We start from the raw sequence: 23021 nt of genomic DNA on the forward strand, positions 1-23021 counted from the left end.
CCAAAAGGGTCTAAAGCCATTGACAGTAAATGGATTTATAAAACCAAAAGAGACTCTTCTGAAAACGTTGAACGATATAAGGCTAGACTTGTAGCCAAAGGTTACACTCAGAAGGAAGGCATAGACTACCATGAAACCTTCTCTCCGGTTTCTAAGAAGGATTCATTGCGGATTATTATGGCTTTAGTAGCTCATTTCGATCTAGAGCTACACCAAATGGACGTTAAGACAACATTCTTTAATGGACATTTGTGAGAGGAGGTATACATGGTTCAACCCGAAGGGTTTCTTGACGAGAAAAATCACCATTTAGCTTGCAAGCTCAAGAAATCTATTTATGGACCAAAACAGGCCTCTCGCCAATGGTATTTAAAGTTTCACAATGTTATAACCTCTTTTGGTTTTACAGAAAACATATTTGATCAATGTATATACCTTAAGGTCAGAGGAGCAAATACATATTTTTAGTCCTCTATGTAGATGATATTTTACTTGCAACTAGCGATTTGGGATTGCTACATGAGACTAAAGAATTTCTTTCTCAGAATTTTGAGATAAAGGATTTAGGTGAAACCTCTTATGTCATAGGCATAAAAATTCACAGAGATAGATCTAAAAGATCCTTAGGATTATCTCAGAAAGCCTACATCGAAAGAATTTTGGAAAGATTCAGGATGCATAATTCTGCATCACTTGTAGCGTCAATCGCTAAAGGGGAAAAATTGACTCAAAGTCAATGTCCACAAAATGCATTGGAACAGGGGGCGATGAAAGACATTTTATATGCACAGGTCTGCACAAGACCTGATCTTGCTTTCATGGTGGGACTGCTAGGAAGATACCAAAGCAATCCCAGAAAAGAACATTGGAAGGCTGTGAAAAGAGTTATGAGATATCTGCAAGGAACTAAGGACTACAGACTGGCCTACGGATATACTGACCATCTAGAGCTGGTTGGATATTCGGATTCAGATTTTGCGGGATGTGTGGATTCAAGAAAATCTACTTCGGGGTATATCTTTCTTCTTGCTGGAGGAGCTATATCTTGGAGAAGTACCAAACAGACCATCCTCGCAACATCTACTATGGAGGCAGAGTTCATTGCATGCTATGAAGCAACGACACAAGCAATATGGTTGAGAAACTTAATTTTAGGTCTCGAAATTGTCGATACTATAGAGAGACCATTAAAGATCTTTTGTGATAATTCTGCTGCGGTTTTCTTCTCTAAAAACAATAAGAGTGGAAGCAGAAGTAAGCATATCGACATAAAGTACCTACTTGTCATAGATAAAGTTAAGGAACATGTAGTGGCCATTGAGCATATCAGTACTAAGTTAATTATTGCAGATCCCATGACTAAGGCGTTGCCGGCACAAGTGTTCTTAGATCATGTGGAGCGTATAGGTCTTTGTTAACTTATGTAATGCTTGACATGTACTTTCTTTGACTAATTTAAGGTGTTTGGTTATTTTAAATAAATAGTTTTATTCGTGCACATAAAGAATAACCATCTTATATCCATTGTGCTATTAAAGGAGAACCTGAGTAATTTTGTCAGAAATTACTCATTCGGAAGTTATGTTCATCAAGTGCTTAGTTAAAGAGCATAATGCATTGTAATACATGGAAGGAAACATTCACTTATCAGAATGCGACCACTATGATTCATGTGATATGTTCTTTAATTGAGAACGAGTGATATCCCAACTGAGTGTTTGTATGGCCATACAGATCACCATCACTCATGTACTTATGAAATATATCATGTGGACCAAGTGGGAGAATGTTGGACACGTCTCTTATTAGAGACTAAGGGTGGCCCACATTCCTAATTCCCCTTTGACTTGGTTTTGACCATTTACTGATTTGAATCAGTAAAAACGTACATGGGTATTGGGAATAAAGATTTGGGAGATAAAGTTGGTTACAATAACCAACCCACTACACCCTTCTTCGATGGAAAAGAAGTGGGAGTAGTTACAATAACTGAAGGTCCCTAACCCCTCTTATATTACTGCTTGTGTATCTCCATCATAAACACAATAACTTACGGAGAGGATTGGGGTTAGAAGATTTCCAGGATTCTCAATCTATCTTTCTGCTTCAGTTTATCACTTAATCAACAATGGCTGAAGGTATGTACTTTCGCATTTATTTAGAATTAATTTTCTAACATATAAAGGTTCACTTTCTACTTCTAAAATCAAAGTTGTTGTCAAGAGAGTTTCACATGATTCAAGACAAGGGGAAAAGGAGTTTATTGCGAAAATAGTTAGCATTGGTTAACTTTGGCACCAAAACGTGGTACAGCTTTTGGGATATTGTAGACACAAAGGGGAGCCCAGACAAGTTCCTGTTCAATAGGATGGATTCGTCTCTGAAATTCAATTTGAACGAAAGATTCAGGATCGTGAGAGGTGCAGCTCATGGACTAAGGAAGAGTGCGAAAAAGTTGTGATTCACAGAGACATCAAGGCTAGTAATATTCTACTACATGGTGAAATGGATGCCAGATTAGTTGATTTTGGTCTAGCAAGATTGTATGACCGTGAAACGAATCCCCAAACAACCGGTGTTGTTGGAACATTTGGTTATCTAGCACAAGAGCTAACTAAAACCGGGAAAGGGATTACAAGCACCGATGTTTTGGCTTTGTTACTTGAAGTAGCATGTGGGAGAAGACGTTACAAAACAGACAAGCTTATGCTATAGATGTTTTGCTATGGACTAGGCATGTTGTAGCTATTGGTCTGCATTGGCTATGGAATTTCAAATGGTGTAGCAAATGCCGACCAGTAATTACAATATTTTCGCATATTTGTTACACACAAGTCCGTAGTATTTGTTCTTGACGGTCTTTTATTTTGGCCAGCGCGTTGGGGAAAGCAGTAAAATTTTCGGGGAAGACAATGCAAAATCAAAAAAATGCAAACCAAACGCTCCTCAGAAGTCACCGGCAGAAAGTCGCCGGCCGGATGTTGCCAGCGACTTCATCATCTCTCTTCATTCCTTTCTCTCTCTCTATCTTCATCCCTTCCTCACTCTCTCTCTCTCCTCTCTCTCTCTCTCTCTCTCTCTCTCTCTCTCTCTATCTGGAAAGAATAAAAGATCGTTTGGATAATTTGATGGTTTCCACTGAAATGAATTTTATTATTCAATTAGGGTTTTGTCTTGAATTGAGATTTGATTCTTCAGTTGGTTGTTTTAAGGGTTTTTCTGATTTTGGATTTCAATCTAGAAACAATAAAAGGCGGTTTAGATAATAATATGAGGGTTTCCACTGAAATGAATTTTATTGTTCAATCAGGGTTTGTTTTTTTCTTGTAGGTCAAATAGTGATGAAAGTTTCTAATGTAGTTTTTCTTGTTCAATGATAAACAGGTTACAATCTGAACTGATGTCTCTTATGGCATGCAAACATATTTGGATTAGGGGTTGGTTTCATTTATTGATAAAAATTAGTTCTTTATTCTATCAATTAACAATACTATTTATTATGGTAATCACAGATGAGTGGAGATCCAGGAATTTCTGCTTTCCCAGATGGAGATAATATTTTATGTTGGAAAGGAACCATCTGTGGAAGCAAAGAAACCGTGTGAAGAAACAGAATACAAGCTCTCTCTTCAGTTCCCTAATGATTACCCTTTCAAATCTCCGAATGTGGAATTCGAAACTCTATGCTTTCATCCTAATGTAGATCTCCATGGAAACATTTGCTTGGACATACTTCAGTGAAACTTTTAGTTACTTGATAGCATATTATAAAGGGGATCAAGGGATGAAGATAGAGAGAGGGAGAAAGGGATGAAGATAGAGAGAGGGAGAAAGGGATGAAGATAGAGAGAGAGAGAGAGGGTCGCCGGCGTTAATGGCAGAAGTTGCCGGAACCCGGTAGAGATTGCCGGAGTTTTAGTTGAGGTAGAGGAGAAGAAGAAAAAATAAAAAATCGAAAAAGTGATGTTACTATTTTATATACATACTGCTTAGGTTGAAATCATCAAGGTGAACATTTTCCTAAATCTCGTTTCGTCATAGTGAGTCCTCTTTATGATGATTTGAAGTTTTCTACCGCCTTCTATCCCCTATTCAAATGAAAATATTCTTCCACAGTTTTTACATAATATTTGATACTCCAAATTTGCAGGTTTTGGGTAAGCCAAGAGAGGAAATCAAGTTTATGAATGCCAACTAACACAGAGTTCAAGTTCCTGCAGGTTAAAGCTCAGCCATGGCAGTATGGCACATAGTACTGGGAAATGGGGATCGACTTGGTACACTTTTTTCTTTTTCTCTCTTAGCAAACTTCTCGAATTATTGTATGACATTAGTATTTGTTTCAGATATTCCATAATCGCATGCCCCAAGAAGCTGTCAATGGGGTCTCAAGACTACTAAAGTTGGTCTAGACCCATAGAGGCACCGAAATCTGAGACAAAAGAGAGTCTAATTCTTGTGATTGGGTATTCTCTAGTTGAAGTAACGAGTTATTTTAGAAACAAGTGATCCAAATTTGAGAGGTGAATGTGTGGTAGAAGAGATGGAGTTGATTTTGAATTTGGGCTTGCTGTAATCTCTTAGTTAGCAAATGCTAGACCCACCGTGAAACAAGTTCTTTACTTGGAAGGAGATTTGACACTCCCACAAACAGAGTTGTTGGCCTCTGATATGAGGGATAGTCTGTCCGTAGACCTGAATCGTAGAGGAAGCAGTGAAAAAAGTGTGATGTCCTACCCTGGTTTATGTAAATAAGGCCTACACCGTATCATCATCATCGATTGCGGAGTCACTCCTCTCTGATGATCGTTGATATCAATTAATTTAGCCCGTACGAACGTAGCGAAGTTGGTGACTTTTCTTCTTCTCGTTTAATTTGTTTCAATGCACAATATAATGGTTTGGTTGAAATTGGTGCTCTCGTTTTCGTTTAGTTTGTCTCAATGCAGAACACATATGGTTTGGTCACTGAGTTGTTTTCTGAGTTTTTCACTATGATGCTCTCAGAAAGAACTACCACAGGGAGCAGTCAGGAAGAGCAAACTCTTGCTCTGTCCTATGTTGGGGTAGAGCATAAGGCATTCATTCGCCTATGCTGCCTCTGAGGTCCTTTGGGTGTCTTATCTCCTCGTTGAACTTGGTATCCATGTTTTGTCTTCTTCAAAGCTCTTTCATGATAATGTTAGTGCTAATCATACTTTTCAGGATTTTGCTCTGTGTACCCTTCTGCAGGCAATGCATTCACAGGACCATAGTCATCAACTTGCTTCTATATTTAAGGCTTACCAAAAAATTAAGTCAGTCTTTTTGATTTTTCTCTCAAATGTTTGGTCTAAATTGATTAACCTTGTGGTGTTATTGTATCCAGTCAAGAAGTTGATTGGGTGATCGGCCCCTACCACATTAATTCTGCAGGACTTTTGGTTGACTCTTTTTTTAGAGCTGCGAGGAATATAAGCCCACATAATAAGAGAGAGAGATTATGCTTACAAATGAAGAATCTGACCATGATATTGTTATTATTCAAGTTTGTATCTACCATGGTATTTCTTTTAAATAAAAGTGTTGAAGGCTCATCAGAATATAACTTTGGCTTCGTCTATAATGGTTTCAGAGATGCAGCTAATCTGCATCTCGACGGAGTAGCTTATGTCACACCCAATGGTCTATTAAGATTAACCAATGACACCACAAGAGAAGTAAGTCGTTCCTTCTACTCCCGTCCGCTTAAATTCAAGATCAATAATTCATCATCATCACCACCAGAGCCAAATGGTAACACTACTGCTAGAACAACTACTCTTTCTTTCTCTACTACTTTTATTTTTGCCATAACATCCAAATATTACGATTCAATAGATAGTGGAATAGCCTTTTCTCTTTCACCTCACAGAGAGGCTCAACCAGGACCTTTACCAAGACAATATCTAGGCTTATTCAATGCAACAAACAATGGAAATCCCTCAAACCATGTCGTTGCTGTGGAACTAGATAATAACTATAGCCCTGATGTAAATGACATAGACAACAACCATCTCGGAATCGATATCAATAGTGTCATTTCTGTTCAATCTTCTCCAGCCAAGTACTTTAGTAGCAAAGAAGATGGTTTCAGGAACTTAAGCCTTACAAGCGGACAACCAATGCAAGTTTGGGTAGAATATGATGGGGTGGAAAAGCAACTTAATGTAACGATAGCTCCAATTAACATACCTAAACCAGATATTCCACTCTTGTCTTTGTCCCAAGATCTTTCAACTATCATTTTAGATTCAATGTATGTGGGGTTCTCTTCAGTAACCGGAGCATTTTTAACATCACATTATATATTAGGATGGAGCTTTAAGATGAACGGGAGAGCTCAAGACCTCGACCTCACGCGAATTCCTAGGCTACCTAAAATAGGAGCAAAGAAGAAACCAAAGATTTTGCTGTATGGGTTACCTACATTTCTCCCAATTCTGGTGTTAACAATGATCCTTGTCATCTTTTTTATCATAAGAAGGAAGAGGAAGTTTGCCGATATTGTGGAAGATTGGGAACTCAACTACGGTAGCCAGAGATTCAGATATCAATATCTATACATTGCTACAGAGGGGTTTGGAGAGAAGGAGCTTCTTGGTGTCGGTGGCTTCGGCAGGGTCTACAGAGGTGTATTACCAACGTCTAACCTCGAAATAGCCGTCAAAAGAGTTTCTCATGATTCTAGACAGGGCATAAGGGAATTTATAGCGGAGATTGTTAGTATTGGTGAACTTCGGCACAAAAACTTGGTACAACTATTAGGTTATTGTAGACGTAAAAGAGAGTTACTTTTGGTCTACGATTACATGCCTAACGGAAGCCTGGACAAGTTCCTCTTTGGCTCTCAAATGAACTCATCACTGACACTAAATTGGAACCAAAGATTTAAAATCATCAAAGATGTGGCAAGTGGATTACTTTATCTGCACGAAGGGTGGGCACAGGTTGTGATTCACAGAGACATCAAGGCTAGTAACATTCTATTAGATGGCGAAATGAATGCAAAATTGGGAGATTTTGGTCTAGCAAGATTGTATGATCGTGGAACCAATCCTCAGACAACCAATGTGGTTGGGACATTTGGTTTCATTGCACCAGAACTGAGTAGAACTGGAAAGGCAACGACCAGCACTGATGTCTTTGCATTTGGACAATTCTTGCTTGAAGTTGCCTGTGGAAAGAAACCTGCAGAACTATACCAATCTGAGACCGTAGAGGATCTAGTTTTGGTGGATTGGGTGTTTTCTTGTTGGAGTAAAGGCTTAATTTTAGAACCAAGCGATCCAAATTTGGGAGGTGAATATGTGGTTGAAGAGATGGAGTTGATTCTGAAGCTGGGTTTGTGCTGTTCTCGTAGTTTTCCAGCAGCTAGGCCCACCATGAAACAAGTTGTGCAATACTTGGAAGGAGATTTGCCACCTGCAGAGCTGTGGGTCGTTAAGGATTTTTCTCTGGCGTATCCTTCTGCATACAATGCATTCATAGGGTCATCGTCATCGATTGCTGAGTCACTCCTCTCTGGTGGCCGTTGACTTCATAAGTTTGGCTGAAATTGACTAGGAGCTAATTTAATGTTATTGCTTGTGCTAGGCTGAATATAATTTCATAAGTTGATTTCAAGTTAAAGCTTGCTCTGTCATACATTCAATTGTAGATTAGTAGTCTTGGAATTGTTTGAAAAGACTTCTGCCCGCAGACTCCGAGATAAAAAAAAATTTGATACTTCAGTATTTGTAGGCTCTTTTGCTTTTTATAATAGTTTTCAACTTTTTGGGTTGCCTAAACGGATCTGTGTGGGACTTTTACAACCCACCGTCTAGTTATGCTTATCGATTGATTCGATTAATTTCAAAACACGATTTTCATCCAGGGGCTATTGCTCTTAAACTAGAGGATATGGATAGACCCCTAAATTTCAAAAAACGACTTTCACCTAGGGAATATTGCTCTTAAACTGGAGAATATGGATAGACCCCTAAACAATTTTTCTGAAAACACAGAGAGAAGATAGTGAGTTTGTTCCATATGCAGGATCGCAGAAAACACTAAGGAAGATGGTGAGTGTGGTCCATATGAAGGATTGCAGTTGTGAAAAATACGAAAATAGAGCATGTTCCAAGCGATTGCAGTTGTTGTATAAACATGAGAAGAAAGATAGCGGGGTTTGTTCCACCTGGTCGTAAATACTATAAATCTAATTTGTATAAACTTTGAGTATCCAATCATTAGACATAAAATTGGCAGGGGCCGCGCGAACGCGTACCCCCTCTATCACAAAGTATGACGTAGACTCCACCACTTGGGTAGATCTTAAGCGAGTGCCCCTCCTAAGTGCAATGGAGGTCACTAACCTCGGCCATGGTCCTAAGTTTCTAAGTTCCTATAAAAGGAAGTCAGGTCTGTCCTTGTTATTCAGATCAGAGAATATTATCAACCAAGTTTATTATTAATTAAGTTATTAATCAAGTTTATTGTTTATCGTTATTTTATCAATTTTATTTCGTTAGTTTAGTTTATTAACAATGGTGGGTTCCATTACTTTTACGCCAAGTTTATTATTAATTAAGTTATTAATCAAGTTTATTGTTTATCGTTATTTTATCAGTTTTATTTCGTTAGTTTAGTTTATTAACAATAGTTTAGTTTATTAACAATGGTGGGTTCCATTACTTTTACGCTTCCGCAACAATCTACATCAGCTGGTATCAGAGCTTGAAGAATCTGGGAACGAAAGATGAAATTTTTTTCATGGATACATCTCTCCTTGAATGTTGGAATTTTTTTCCACGTTTAGGTTGGGATCCCTTTCGAGATTCAAAACAATTTTATGTTGATCGAAAATATCAAGAAAAAATTAATACCGTCTCTAAAATTCCTCTATTCGACGATCAATATCATATAAATTTTTGGATTCAACATATGGAAGATTCTTGATCAACCATTGACCCCGTCCAGGTAAGTATGTTTTAGAGTTACTCATCAACCTTCTCTTGTACAACTACAATACATAGCTTCTTCTTCCACTTTATAGATGTGGGACTATGAAGTTCTGAATGAGGACACAACTAAATTTAATCCGGCTTACTATAGCTCAAGGCTAGCCCCAAGAAACTTGTAGGAACTAGGAAGTGTACCTCCATCAAGCCGAAAAAGCTACATGTATCTCCATCGCTGCGTCTGTCGCTCCCCACATGACAAAACTGTTATTCTAAGTGTATATTGATTTGTCGTCATATTTTAAAGAACGATAATTTCCTTCTGAACCAGTTCAAAGATAGACATATATAAAATCCTTTATGTAAAAATAGATTGTTCTTAATCTGTTTTTTAAATTCCAGATGAGAATTGTATTTCAAATGATAAAATAAGAAAAGAAGGTAGCATAAAAAAAATAATTTAATTAGTTTCGAGGCGATGGATATCTTTCCTTAAGACAATAATTAGTCGTGTTTTATGTACCAACAGTGTATGTGGTTTGTCTCCCACGATCCAACAGATTACCTTTTTGGACTGGAAGTACTTGGATCTGAAAATCTTTCAAGCGTCAGTAAGTATTGAAGAACTCTTGAATGCCTTAAACTCTCTTAATTCGAAGTAAGTCTTGAAGTCTGATTTATGGCTTATTTAAAGGTGAGAGGTGACTGTTAACAAACAGTCACAACCCTTTTAAAGAGAGGAGATACTGATCCACGGGTTTAATCTAGTGTCGGATTGCCTTTGGTATAAAAAAAAAAAAAACAAAGGCTCCTAGCGACGATGCCCACGTGCAAAGTGTGTGCGCCTCTAAAGCACCCAATGCGCCCTAAATGCCCATTCGCCCAAACGCACGCGCAGTTGCACCACGCAAAGCCTTGGACCATTGTTTTAATTCATATTATAATATGAGATAGCAACTTATTATAAACCCTTCACATTCCTTGAAATTATCCTATCTGGGGCTTTCCTTAAATATTTCACATCTTTCCATATCAAACCCTAACTTCAAAAATTATTATCTTATTCGTATGGAATCGATTTTGATCAAACCAAAGCTTGGAATTTAACCCCTCCACGAGACGAGAGCAACTGTACGTTCTTTGAGTTGTTTGGACAATCGAAACCTTGTCAAAAAGGCAAAAAACCCTCCTGCTGGAGTGTCGATTCCAACAACAAATGAGTTTTAGCAAAATCCTCAAGCATACCTTTTCATTATTTCAATGCCTATATCCAATTTCGACTTCAACTATTGTAAAGTCGTATATTTTTTGTGAGAGATGATGAGAATAAATGTACAAATATACAATTCAATCATGTTCAGTAGTGCTGAATTTGTTCAATCCTCTCCGGCCAAGTATTTTAGTAGCCAGAAAGGTGGTTTTAAGTACTTAAGATTCACAATTAACATGGACAAACCAGATGTTCCTGTTAGGAAAAATAACCTAATTAACTTGTTCAGGAATATGAAGATAAACGATGTGAATGTAAAAGCAGAGACACCAAGATTATTTAACGTGGCAAAAAACCCCTCCAAACTAGAAGGTAAAAAACCACGGGACCTAAGCCATAAATCTTCCACTATAATTAAATAATGGGTTACACAATTCTTCAAGATGTGTAGAAACACTCTTGGACAACTCTTCACCAAACCTATGGTGGATAAACTGAACAAAGAAATAAAATCTCTTACTCCTTAGGATTTGAACAAATCCTAGATTACTAAAGGTTGAAGAAGATAACCACAAACTAAATTGCTTCACAAGATTAATAATCTTCTTTTCTTTGTTTCTTTGTTCAGGAATATGAAGATAAACGATGTGAATGTAAAAGCAGAGACACCAAGATTATTTAACGTGGCAAAAAATCCCTCCAAACTAGAAGGTAAAAAACCACGTGACCTAGTCCAGAAATCTTCCACTATAATTAAATAATGGGTTACACAATTCTTCAAGATGTGTAGAAACACTCTTGGACAACTCGTCACCAAACCTATGTAGATAAACTGAACAAAGAAACAAAGAAATAAAATCTCTTACTCCTTAGGATTTGAACAAATCCTAGATTACTAAAGGTTGAAGAAGATAACCACAAACTAAATTGCTTCACAAGATTAATAATCTTCTTTTCTTCAAACCAATATTCTGCTCTTTCAATCTCTCTTGGAAGAACCGCTTCAGAAATCTCTCTTTCTCTGACTTCTCTTTGTTCTGGAAGTTGTTGTATAATAATCTCTTCCCTTTCATAATGATCAATAGGGAGGTTTACCAATAGAAATAGGAATTCCTTTTTAGGCTTGAAAAAATAGAAGTTTCTATTTTTTTCCCAAACAAGGAATAAGGGAAATCCTATTCCAACTAGGAGTCCTTTTATTATAAGGAGGGACCCCAACAAACTCCCCCTCCCGACTTATGAAGAGAGACCTACCATCCCCAAACCTGCAACACTGCTACATAGCTCATGTTTGCCTTTGGGTAATGGTTTTGTCATCATATCTGAACCATTGTCGTCAGTATGGATTTTCTCGATCTTCAACACCTTTTCTTCAAGAACATCTTGGATCCACTGGTATCTCACATTTATATGCTTGGACTTGGAATGGAAACTAGAATTCTTACTGAGGTGGATGGCACTCTGACTGTCGCAATGAATAACATAATTATCCTGTTTCATACCAAGTTCTTCTAACAACCTCTTCATCCATAACATCTCCTAGCAACATTCTGTAATGGCAATATATTCTGCCTCTGTAGTAGATAAAGCTACACACTTTTGTAATTTAGATTGCCATGACACTGCTCCCCCTGAAAATGTAAATAAGTGGCCTGATGTGGACCTTGTAGAGTCTACATCTCCTGCCATGTCTGCATCTGTGTAACCGACTAATACTGGCTTATCATTACCAAAACATATACGAGCTTTAGACGTACTTCTAAGATACTTCAGAATCCACTTCACTGCTAACCAATGCTCTTTGCCTGGATTGGCAAGAAATCTGCTTACTACTCCAACTGCAAATGCAATGTCCGGTCTTGTACACACCATTGCATACATCAAGCTTCCTACAGCTGAAGCATAAGGAATTTTCTCCATTTCTTCTTTCTCACTTCTAGTTGATGGACACTGATCACGAGTCAACTTGAAGTGACTGGCTAATGGACAACTCACTGGTTTTGTCTTGTCCATATTGAACCTTTCTAGAACCTTCTCAATGTATCTTTCTTGTGATAGCCAAAGTTTTTCAGCTTTCCTATCACGAGAGATATGCATGCCAAGAATTTGTTTTGCTGGACCCAAGTCTTTCATATCGAAATACTTGTTTAGTTGTTTCTTTAACCTGCTAATATTATTAACATCCTGACCAACAATCAACATATCATCAACATAAAGTAGAAGTATAATCAAATCTCCATCAGGAAATTTATGAACGAAAACACAATGATTTGAAGTCGTCCTGTGATACCCTTGATCCTTCATTACTATGATTCTCATGCTTCTCAACTTTCCCGAAGTCCTCAATAGTTTGATTTTCAAGAAAGACCACATCTTTACTTCTAATAATCTTCTTATCGACTGGATCCCATAACCTGTATCCGAATTTCTCATCTGCATACCCTAAAAAGATGCATTGCTTGGCTTTATCATCAAGCTTTGCTCTTTGATCTTTAGGTATATGCACAAAAGCCATGCAACCAAACACCCTTAGGTGTCCATAACTGACTTCTTTCCTAGCCCACACTCTTTCAGCTACATCTCCATCTAATGGTGCTGAAAGTGATAAATTGATCAGATAACATGCAGTACGCATTGCCTCACCCCAGAAGCTTTTAGGCAGCTTTGCTTCTGAGAGCATACATCTGATCCTCTCCACAATAGTGCGGTTCATGCGTTCTGCTACACCATTTTGTTGTGGAGTTTTGGGAACTGTCTGTTCATGTCGAATACCATAGGTTTTGCAATACTCTTCAAACGACCCGATGTATTCTCCTCCATTGTCAGTGCGAATGCACTTCAAAGGTTTTCCTGTCTCCCGTTCTACCATGTTGTGGAAATTCTTGAAAACGGTAAGTATCTGATCTTTGGTCTTTATGGCATATGCCCAAACTTTCCTGGAAGCATCATCTATAAAAGTAACGAAATACAAAGCACCACCAAGTGTTTTGACCTTTAAAGGTCCACAAACGTCAGAATAAACGAGCTCCAAAACACTGGGTTTTCTTTCAGATGCATTCCTTTGAAAGGATACTCTATGCTTTCTTACTAAACTATGAGAACAAGTGTTTAAATTTATACCTTTTATGTTCGGTAAGTCTTGTCGTTTAGCAAGGATTTGAAGTCCCTTCTCGCTCATGTGCCCGAGTCTTCTATGCCAAAGATCAGTGGAAGAATCTTTTTCAACTGCATTCAATTCTCCTTTACACAGTTTTACTTGAGTCTTGCATAATTTACTTGAGTCCTGCATAAAGTACAACACTTCTTCCCCCTTGCTATCACCATTGACTCTTTTGTGAGCTTCCACTTTCCATCACCAAAGTGACTGTGGTACCCTTCATCATCTAATACTCCGGTAGAGATTAGGTTATATCGACGATCTGGTATATGCCTCACATTCTTAAGAATCAATGTACTTCCTGTGCTCGTCTCAATTTTCACTTCTCCAATTCCTACGATTTTTGAGAAACCTAAGTTTCCCATCCTGACTTTGCCAAGGTCACCAGTTCTGTAAGAGTTAAAGAAATCCTTACATGGAATAGCATGATACGAAGCACCTGAGTCAACCAACCATGTTGTTTCTGGTTCTGACTCAGTCATACTTAAGCAAGTGTCTCCACAATCTGAGAGTAAGATAATGTCATCACCTGAGCCAACTGCCGCAACATTATCTTGTTTTTCATCATCCTTTTTATTTTCCTTCTTTGGTTTCCTGCAATCACTCTTGTAATGACCCATTTTTCCACAACCAAAACATCTAACTTCTTTCTTTGGTTTTGATCTTCCCCTTGACTTATCACGGTTATGAGGTTTTCTACTTTTACCTCTCCGCCGTCTTTCTGTAACAAGTGCCTCTGAATGAGACTCGTCTGACGATGATTTCCTTCTTGTTTCTTCATTCAACAAACTACCTGTTACGTGATTCATACGCATTATGCCATCAGGAGCAGAATTGCTTAGAGACACCACCAATGTCTCCCAACTATCTGGTAAAGAATTTAGAAGGAGTAAGGCCTGCAACTCATCATCCAAAACTAACTTCATTGCAGAAAGCTGATTTACTAGACTTTTCATCTCATTCAAGTGTTGAGCAATTGAGGTTCCTTCTTTATATTGTAATTTTCCTAGCTTTCTGAACAAGTAAGCCTTTTTGGCAGCTGTCTTTTGATCATATAATTCTTCTAATTTCCTCCATAGACTAAAAACGGAAGTCTCCGTTCATACATGATGAAAAACACTGGGTTCTACCCATTGTCGAATAAATCCAACAACCTTACGATCTAATACCTTCCAGTCTTCTTCATCAATCTTCATCGGTTTTGTACCGTGATTTTCAATGGGTGCAGCTAGGTCTTTGCAGTATAACAAATCTTCCATTTTTGCTTTCCACATCAAGTAGTTTTCTCCATCTAAACTAATCATTCGATTAGTATTCACTTCCATATTTCTGAACAATAAATCCAACCTTAGCTCTGGTACCACTTGTTAGGAAAAATAACCTAATTAACTTGTTCAGGAATATGAAGATAAACGATGTGAACGTAAAAGCACAGACACCAAGACAATTTAACGTGGCAAAAAACCCCTTAAAACTAGAAGGTAAAAAACCACGGGACCTAGTCGAGAAATCTTCCACTATAATTAAATAATGGGTTACACAATTCTTCAAGATGTGTAGAAACACTCTTGGAGGATAAACTGATTGTTCAAGATGTGCGGAAACACTCTTGGACAACTCTTCACCAAACCTATGGTGGATAAACTGAACAAAGAAACAAAGAAATAAAATCTCTTACTCCTTAGGATTTGAACAAATCCTAGATTACTAAAGGTTGAAGAAGATAACCACAAACTAAATTGCTTCACAAGATTAATAATCTTCTTTTCTTCAAACCAATATTCTGCTCTTTCAATCTCTCTTGAAAGAACCACTTCAGAAATCTCTCTTTCTCTGACTTCACTTTGTTCTGGAAGTTGATGTGTAATAATCTCTTCCCTTTCATTCCCTTTTATAATGATCAATAGGGAGGTTTACCAATAGAAATAGGAATTCCTTTTTAGGCTTGAAAAAATAGAAGTTTCTATTTTTTCCCCAAACAAGGAATAAGGGAAATCATATTCCAACTAGGAGTCCTTTTATTATAAGGAGGGACCCCAACAGTTTCACTCTTTTCTCTATCCCAGGAGACAAGGTTGATTTCAATATTTCATCTAAGGATGTTTATTTGGATCGTTGGTACATCACATGGGCGAACGGCAGAAATTCACAGAAGGACAGGCTGAGTTATGCACAGTACATGTAACTTTACAAATTTAAAATTGCGAGTTTAGCTTCCGGGAGGAGATACATAAAGGCACGAAAATCTAAGACAGAAGAAATTGCTACCCTGGTTATGTAGATAAGGTCTACTCTGTCTCATCTTCATCAATTGTCGAGTCACTCCTCTCTGGTGATCGTTGATATCAATTAAGTTAGTCCATACGAAGGTAGTGAAGTTGGTGACTTTCCTTTTCTTCTGTTTTCCTTTAATTTGTTTCAGTGCAGAATGTATATGGTTTCTGAATTGTTCTTGTGTGGTCATAAAAAGTACAGATTACCCTTGAGGACAATGGTACCATTGTTTGCCATTAATTTTATGATTTGGTGATTTGAAGGTCGCATGGGAAGCCAACAACTCTTTGTTGGAGTTGTAAGAGGTATAATTTGGGCAAGTGTTCGAGGCACACGCTAAACAATTCAGAAGAAAAAAACAAAAAAGGTCTCAGAGGAAGTTCTGATGGGAAACTCTGTGTAGTATTTGAGAAATTTGGACAGTTTCATATAGTGCTCTTTTTTTGTTTCACAATCAAAGTTGAGTTATTCTTATATTTATCATCTTTACCAATTGCCAGCCATTGGCCATTCCGAGGCTGAGGCAGATTTACCCTAAATCTCTATTTCTCCTTCTACTTGAAATGTAACGAAAAACTGAGGTCTTTAGCTGAGAGTAAACAAAGTACAAAAAAGAAATCCTTTTAAATTGAGAATAGGTTGCCAAGAAGTAACTTACAAGTTTTCTCTTTTTCCCTACTTCACAACAATCAAATGTTCTCCAAGACAAAATATGCAACCCCAGCTTCATAAAGTCACCTTGCTTTTAGAAGAAATTTCCAAGTCAAGTGTTAGCAGCACCAACGAGCGAGAAATCGTCCTACTTCCAACTGGAGTTATTAAATGCCTGATTGCACATTGACTTTCCACACGAAACTGACTTTCCATTAGTCTCAGTTGCCTTCTTGATCCGCTAACTAAGATCAAACCGGTATATACATCTTTCTATTCCATAAGAATACAAGTGCATATAACAAGAAACAGTATCTATCTTTACTGGAGTCCTAGTTCTTTTTTCAACGAGGAAATTGGGTCGGAGGGCCAATTTCATATTTTTTTTTCAAAAAGACAAATTATCTTTTTGTCCTTTTAGGCCCCATAAAAAGTTTGGAAATAGTCTTTAAGGACAATTCTAAAAGCACCCCATTTATAATGCCGAAATTTCCCTTAGAATCTTAGCTTGCGAAGCTTTGCAAACTGGTTTGCACTGATTTGCAATCTGATTTACAGAGCTTTGCAAACTGGTTTGCGCTGTTTTGCAATCTGGTTTGCAGAGCTTTGCAAATTGGTTTGCACTGATTTGCAATCTAGTTTGCAGAGCTTTGCAATCCCGTTTGCGTTGCTTTTGCAATCTGGTTTGCCTTGCAATGACTTTGCAGAACTTTGTAATCTGGTTTGCGGAGCTTTGCAATCTGGTTTGCAGAGCTTTGCAAACTAGTTTGCACAACTTTGTAATTTGATTTGTCTTGCAGAGCTTTGCAAACTTATCTGCAATCTCGTTTGCAAACTGATTTGCAATCTAGTTTGCAATAAGGTCATTTTCGTCTTTTCCCTATATTAGATTATTTACAATAATTCCATAGGGTGCTGAAGCCTATAAAAAGTTGATAAATCCTTTTTAACCAAAACTCATATTTTTTAGGGAGTTTTGGCCAAATTTTCCTTTTTCAACTGTGCAATAGTGGCTTCGATTTCGTTAATGTTATCTTCGATGCTGCTCTGATTGTTATTATCATTCTGAACATCGGATCCTTCTCTCTGTGGGCCTGATTTTTCACTACTGTTTCCCTCCTCAGACCACGAATTGCTGCGTTTTGCTTCATCTTTGACTCAGTGATGTTAAGCTCTTTCTCGAGAAACGCCACAAACTCTTCACATATGTCCTGTAGAATTTCAATAACAAGTCATGATTTTGCAATACTTGTCCTATAAATTTTCCAACATGAGTTTTAAGAATATGACTTATGGTAGTACTAAACGTTCGCGGAAGCTATCGAACATATCCTAGAAATGATCCGATTATGAAAATTAATCGAAAAGCTAAGCCAAAACTAAATATGCAAACAGAATTTTAACGAGGTTCGGCTTAAAGCCTACGTCTCGGGCGAACGAGAATACTTTATTGAAGGATAGATGAAGACGACTCGCACAACCCGCAAGTTCGTCCCAAGATGGTACCGTATAGAAATTAACCTTCTATACTAGATCTTCGACGACCGAGAAATTAAACACCGCCCAAAACAATGAATAATATTTATCTCTCACTTGCTCTCACTCTATGTTGAATAGTTGTTTGTGTTGTGTTGATGTGTATTTTACCAATACTCAAACCCCCTATATAGCATTGAAAACTGACTCCAATCTTGAGTTTTGAGTAGTTTCCAAATTTTGAGCAGTTTCCAAATTTTGAGCCCAATTTGGAAAAGGATTCCTAACACCAACCGCCTCTCACAATTCTCCACCTCGTACATAATTTGATATACTTCAAATTTTGGACGAACACCAGATATACTCCTTGTAACTTCATCCGACTGCACCATATGACCATGACTGCCTACGTACCCTTTTATAACATCAAGCCTACCGTAGTTCTACCAACCCTTCACATAAAAATTTACCTTGTCGCCGTTACGCCCTTTCGGGCAACTTAACACGAGCTGATTTGTAGCAATGCTGGAACTTGCTACACGTCACCACTTTAGTCAACATGTCTGTGGGATTCTCATTTGTGTGAACCTTCATGAGTGAAACATCACCTTCCTCTATGACATCTCAAACAAAGTGATACCTGACATCGATATGTTTAGTACGAGTATGATGAACCTGATTCTTTGGCAAGTGGATCGCACTTTGACTATCACACCATACATCTACGCACTCCTGCTTAATCCCTAGATCATCTAGAAGACCCCACAACCACAATGCTTCCTTCACACCCTCGGCCATAGCCATGGCATCCGTAGTAGATAACGCAACTGTAGATTGTAACATCGATCGCCAACTAACTGGAGCACCATGTACCCTAAATACATAACCAGTAGTAGATCGTCTTCTATCTAGATCGCCAGCATAATCTAAGTCAACATAACCGCTTACCTGACATGTGTCTCCACCAAAGCACAAACCCGTATCAACTGTACCCTTCAAGTACCTCAAGACTCACTTCACAGCTTCCAAATGTGTCTTCCCTGAGTTTGCCATAAACCTACTAACCACACTGACCGCCTGTGAAATATCTGGACGAGTACACAGCATAGCGTACATCAAACTGCCAACTGCACTAGCATACGGTACACGATCCATATGATCCTTCTCCACCGTAGTAGTGGGAGATTGTCTTCCCGAGAGCCTGAAGTGTGGTGCCAAAGGTGTTGACACCGCATTCGCATTTTGCATCCCGAATCGAGAAACTACTCGTTCGATGTAACCTTTCTGACTCAAGTACAGTTTCTTACTTGACCGCTCTCTCTTAATCTCCATTCCCAATATCTTCTTTGCAACGCCCATGTCTTTCATCTCAAACTCTTGACTGAGTTGAGATTTTAACTTATCTATCTCCACCATGCTTCGAGAAGCAATAAACATGTCATCCACATACAAAAGGAGATAAATAAAGTCACCTTCGCGAAGCTTCTTGATGTATACACAACAATCATAGTCACTTCTGCGAAAACCATGCTTTAGCATGAAAAAATCAAATCGTTTGTACCATTGCGAGGGGATTGTTTCAATCCGTAAAGATATTTCCTCAAACAACATACTTGATTTTCTTTGCCCTCAACCTTGTATCCCTTAGGTTGAGCCATATAAATTTCTTCTTCCAAATCACCGTGCAAGAAGGCAGTTTTAACATCGAGTTGTTCTAGTTCAAGATCACTGTGAGCAACAATACTCAATAGCACCCGAATAGAAGTATGTTTCACGGCCGGGGAGAAAATCTCATTATAGTTGATCCCTTCTTTCTGTGCATAACCCTTGACCACTAGTCTTGTCTTATACCTTGTACCCTTGATTTCGGAAGAATCCTCTTTCTTCTTGTACACCCATTTACAACCAATAACAGACTTTCCTTCGGGCAATGGGACAACCTCTCATGTCTTGTTCTTGTGAAGAGACTCCATCTCTTCTTGCATAGCAACCAACCAACTCTCTCTTTCCTCCGCGGTAATAGCTTGTTTTAAGGTGACCGGCTCGTCGTCTTCCACCGAGAGTGCATATTCAACCACATTTGCCTGCCCTTAATGCCTAAGAGGTTTGTCTGACCCTAACCTCTGTACCGACTTATATAACCGTTTCGGCCTAGTGCGTACCGAAACATTCTGATGTTGTTGTTGTAAAACTTGTGTACCTTCCCCTTTAACCTCCTCATGATCGGGTTCATCAATTTTCTCATCCTGAGTATTATCCTGATGCTCCACCTGATCATGATTCCTAGAAACCCGTTGGTCTTCGGCTTCTACTTCCACTACTTGAGCTTTAGTAGACCTAACATCACCACAACTAGGCACCGTAGCTTTCGCTATAGCTACAATAGATGACTCATCAAACACCACATCTCTGTTGATTACAAACTTCTTGTCTTCCGTACACCATAGCCGATAACCCTTGACTCTTGTAGCATATCCTAAGAAAATTGCCTTCTTTGCTCTATTATCAAGTTTGTTACCTTTGACATGGTAATAGGTCGTACAACCGAAAACCTCTAAGTCTCCCGTAATTTGCATGTCCACCTGACTATACCTCGTAAGGTATGTCGTCATCTAAAGAAGAATGTGGAGACCTGTTCACAATATAACAAGCTGTAGCAACAGATTCTGCCAACCATTCTACGTCTAATCCCGAATTAGAGCGCATACATCTAGCCTTCTCAAATAGTGTACGGTTCAATCTCTCTACGATTCCATTCTGCTGAGGTGTGTTTACTATTGTCCAGTGCCTCACAATGCCTTCCTGATTACAAAACTCCTTGAATGCCCCATCCATGTACTCGGTCCCATTATCCGATCTTAACGTCTTCAGCTTTCGACCAGTTTTGTTCTCAACCATTGCTTTCCACACCGTTGAATACCTCATTCTTATGCTTCAGAAAATAAAGCCAGTCAAATCTGAATGATCATCAACGAATGTATCAAAGTACCTGGAACCACCCTTGGAAGCAACTTTACCGGTCCCCAGACATCGGTATGTAAGTAATATAATACGTCTTTGCTCCTGTGCTTGCATGTAGAGAACGTCACCCTGTGTGCCTTCCTGAACACACAATGCTCACAAAACTCCATGCAAGGCTTCTTCATGTCCTTCAACAAGCCTTTCCCGCACATCAAAGATAGACCCTTTTTCTGACATATGCCCAAGGCGCATATGCCGAAGCCTCGTACTAGCCGTTGGATCCCTTCCACTGATTCCTACTGTTACATCTCCTGTAATTGTTGCCCCCAAAAGTTTGTATAAATTACCGTAACGAGTACCTCTCATTACCACCAAAGAACCCTTAACGACTTTTATGGAGTCATTATCTATAATTATCTTACAACCGTTCCGCTTTAACACACCGAGGGAAATAAGATTTTTCCGCAAACCGGGTATGTGGCTTACTACCGTCAATGTTCTCACCACTCCATCGTGCATCTTGATACGTATAGTTAGTAAACTATACGTATCACCATCTATACTCCTATAGTTAGTAAACCACTTCCTATTTGGACACATGTGGTGTGACGCCCCTGAATCAAGCATCCACTTATCGGAGATATTCTCAAACACCTCTGTCACCGAGAAATATTCGTCCGGGTCTTCTGACACATATCCCGCCTCTTGCATCTCTTGTTTCTCCTTGTAGCCTTCGTTCTTTTGCTTCAACTTTCTCTTTGGACAAGCCGCTTTAAAGTGGCCAAACTCACCACAACTAAAGCACGTTTTCTTGAAAGAGCCTCTAGATTTCCCGCCATTTCCCTTTCCTCTTTCATTACTCCTCTCCCTCGTTGCAAACAACCCTTGTGTTTGTTCCTTGTCTACTCCACCTGACGTTATACAGCTAGTAGCAACCTTACGAAGAACATCCGCTAATAACGAGTTTCTCGTCTCTTCCATGCTTAGACTGTCGCCAACAAGCATCAAAGTTTGAACAAGGTTCTCGTAGGATTTAGGCAATGAAAGTAACAATATGAGGGATTGGTCCTCATCCTCAACCTTAACATCAATATCCTTCAAATCTGAGATAATCCTGTCAAACCTGTTCACATATTCCTGGATAGATGAACCCTCTTCCATTCTACATGTGAATAATTTAGATTTTAAGTAGACCCGATTCGTTAAAGTTTTCGTCATGAAATTGCTTTCTAGCTTTAACCACACACTCGCCACCGTTGTGTCTCCGTCTATTAGGAACACCACGTCCCTCTCAAGACACAACATAATGGTTGTCCGTGCTTCGAGATCTAACTCTTCCCAATCCTCATATGACATATCTCCTGGTTTCTTTCCCGTCAACGTCTCTTGTGTAATTTCTGCGAGATTAGAAGATTCATCTGCATCCGCCAATAAGAAAAATCGTTTTTCCCATTGAACTTCTCTATCTCATATTTCCCTGATTTGACCGTACCACTTCTCGATCCCATCTTCTCTTCGTTCAATCTCAACAAGGCTCTGGTACCAATTGTTAGTACTAAACGTTCGCGAAAGCTATCGCACCTATCCTAGAAATTGATCCGATTATGAAAATTAATCGAAAAGCTAAGCCAAAACTAAATATGCAAACAGAATTTAACGAGGTTCAGTTTAAAGCCTACGTCCTCGGGCGAACAAGAAAACTTTATTGAAGGATAGATGAAGACGACTCACACAACCCGCAAGTTCGTCCTAAGATGGTACCGTATAGAAATTAACCTTCTATACTAGATCTTCGACGACCGAGAAGGTAAACACCGCTCAAAACAATGAATAAAATTTCTCTCTCACTTGCTCACACTCTATGTTGATAGTTGTTTGTGTTGTGTTGATGTGTATTTTACCAATACTCAAACCCCCTGTATATAGCATTGAAAACTTACTCCAATCTTGAGTTTTGAGCAGTTTCAAATTTTGAGAAGTTTCGAATTTTGAGTCCAATTTGGAAATCCAATTTGGAAAATGATTCCTAACACCAACCGCCTCTCACAACTTAGGAGTAGATGATAAGGCGGCACAAGTAAATGCTCTAGAGAGGGTTCGGCCAACAATAATCTGAGGATTGAGAAGGTAAACAAAAACAGAGATTAGATTTTCGGGTTAGACTCGTAATGAAGCTTTAGGGAGGAAGGCACAACATTATAGAGATTTCAGTGACGTGGAAATGGAAGGCCGAGGTGCTTTCAAGTGACTCTCCCGTGGTTATAGTCTACAAAGAAGAGGAGGTATTTCCCCAAATATATGCATATTGTGCAAAGAAGATGTGGAATCTACA

The 23021-nt window shown here is 38.7% G+C and overlaps 2 pseudogenes across 1 annotated transcript; one reads left to right on the top strand and one right to left on the bottom strand.

Moving 5' to 3' along the window:
- Positions 1-5360: 5360 nt before the first annotated feature.
- On the top strand, positions 5361-7752 carry LOC147564573 (L-type lectin-domain containing receptor kinase IV.1 pseudogene; annotated as a pseudogene). Its single transcript, XR_015227644.1, has one exon. The product of XR_015227644.1 is annotated as an L-type lectin-domain containing receptor kinase IV.1 pseudogene (transcript).
- A 513-nt stretch (positions 7753-8265) lies between these two features.
- LOC147564574 (U1 spliceosomal RNA) lies at positions 8266-8396 on the bottom strand (annotated as a pseudogene).
- Between the last annotated feature and the right edge of the window lie 14625 nt (positions 8397-23021).

The sequence above is a fragment of the Eschscholzia californica genome, unplaced genomic scaffold (genome assembly GCF_041429995.1).
Source record: "Eschscholzia californica isolate CP2 unplaced genomic scaffold, dmEscCali1.0.p SCAF_1, whole genome shotgun sequence".
NCBI classification, from domain to species: Eukaryota; Viridiplantae; Streptophyta; class Magnoliopsida; order Ranunculales; family Papaveraceae; genus Eschscholzia; species Eschscholzia californica.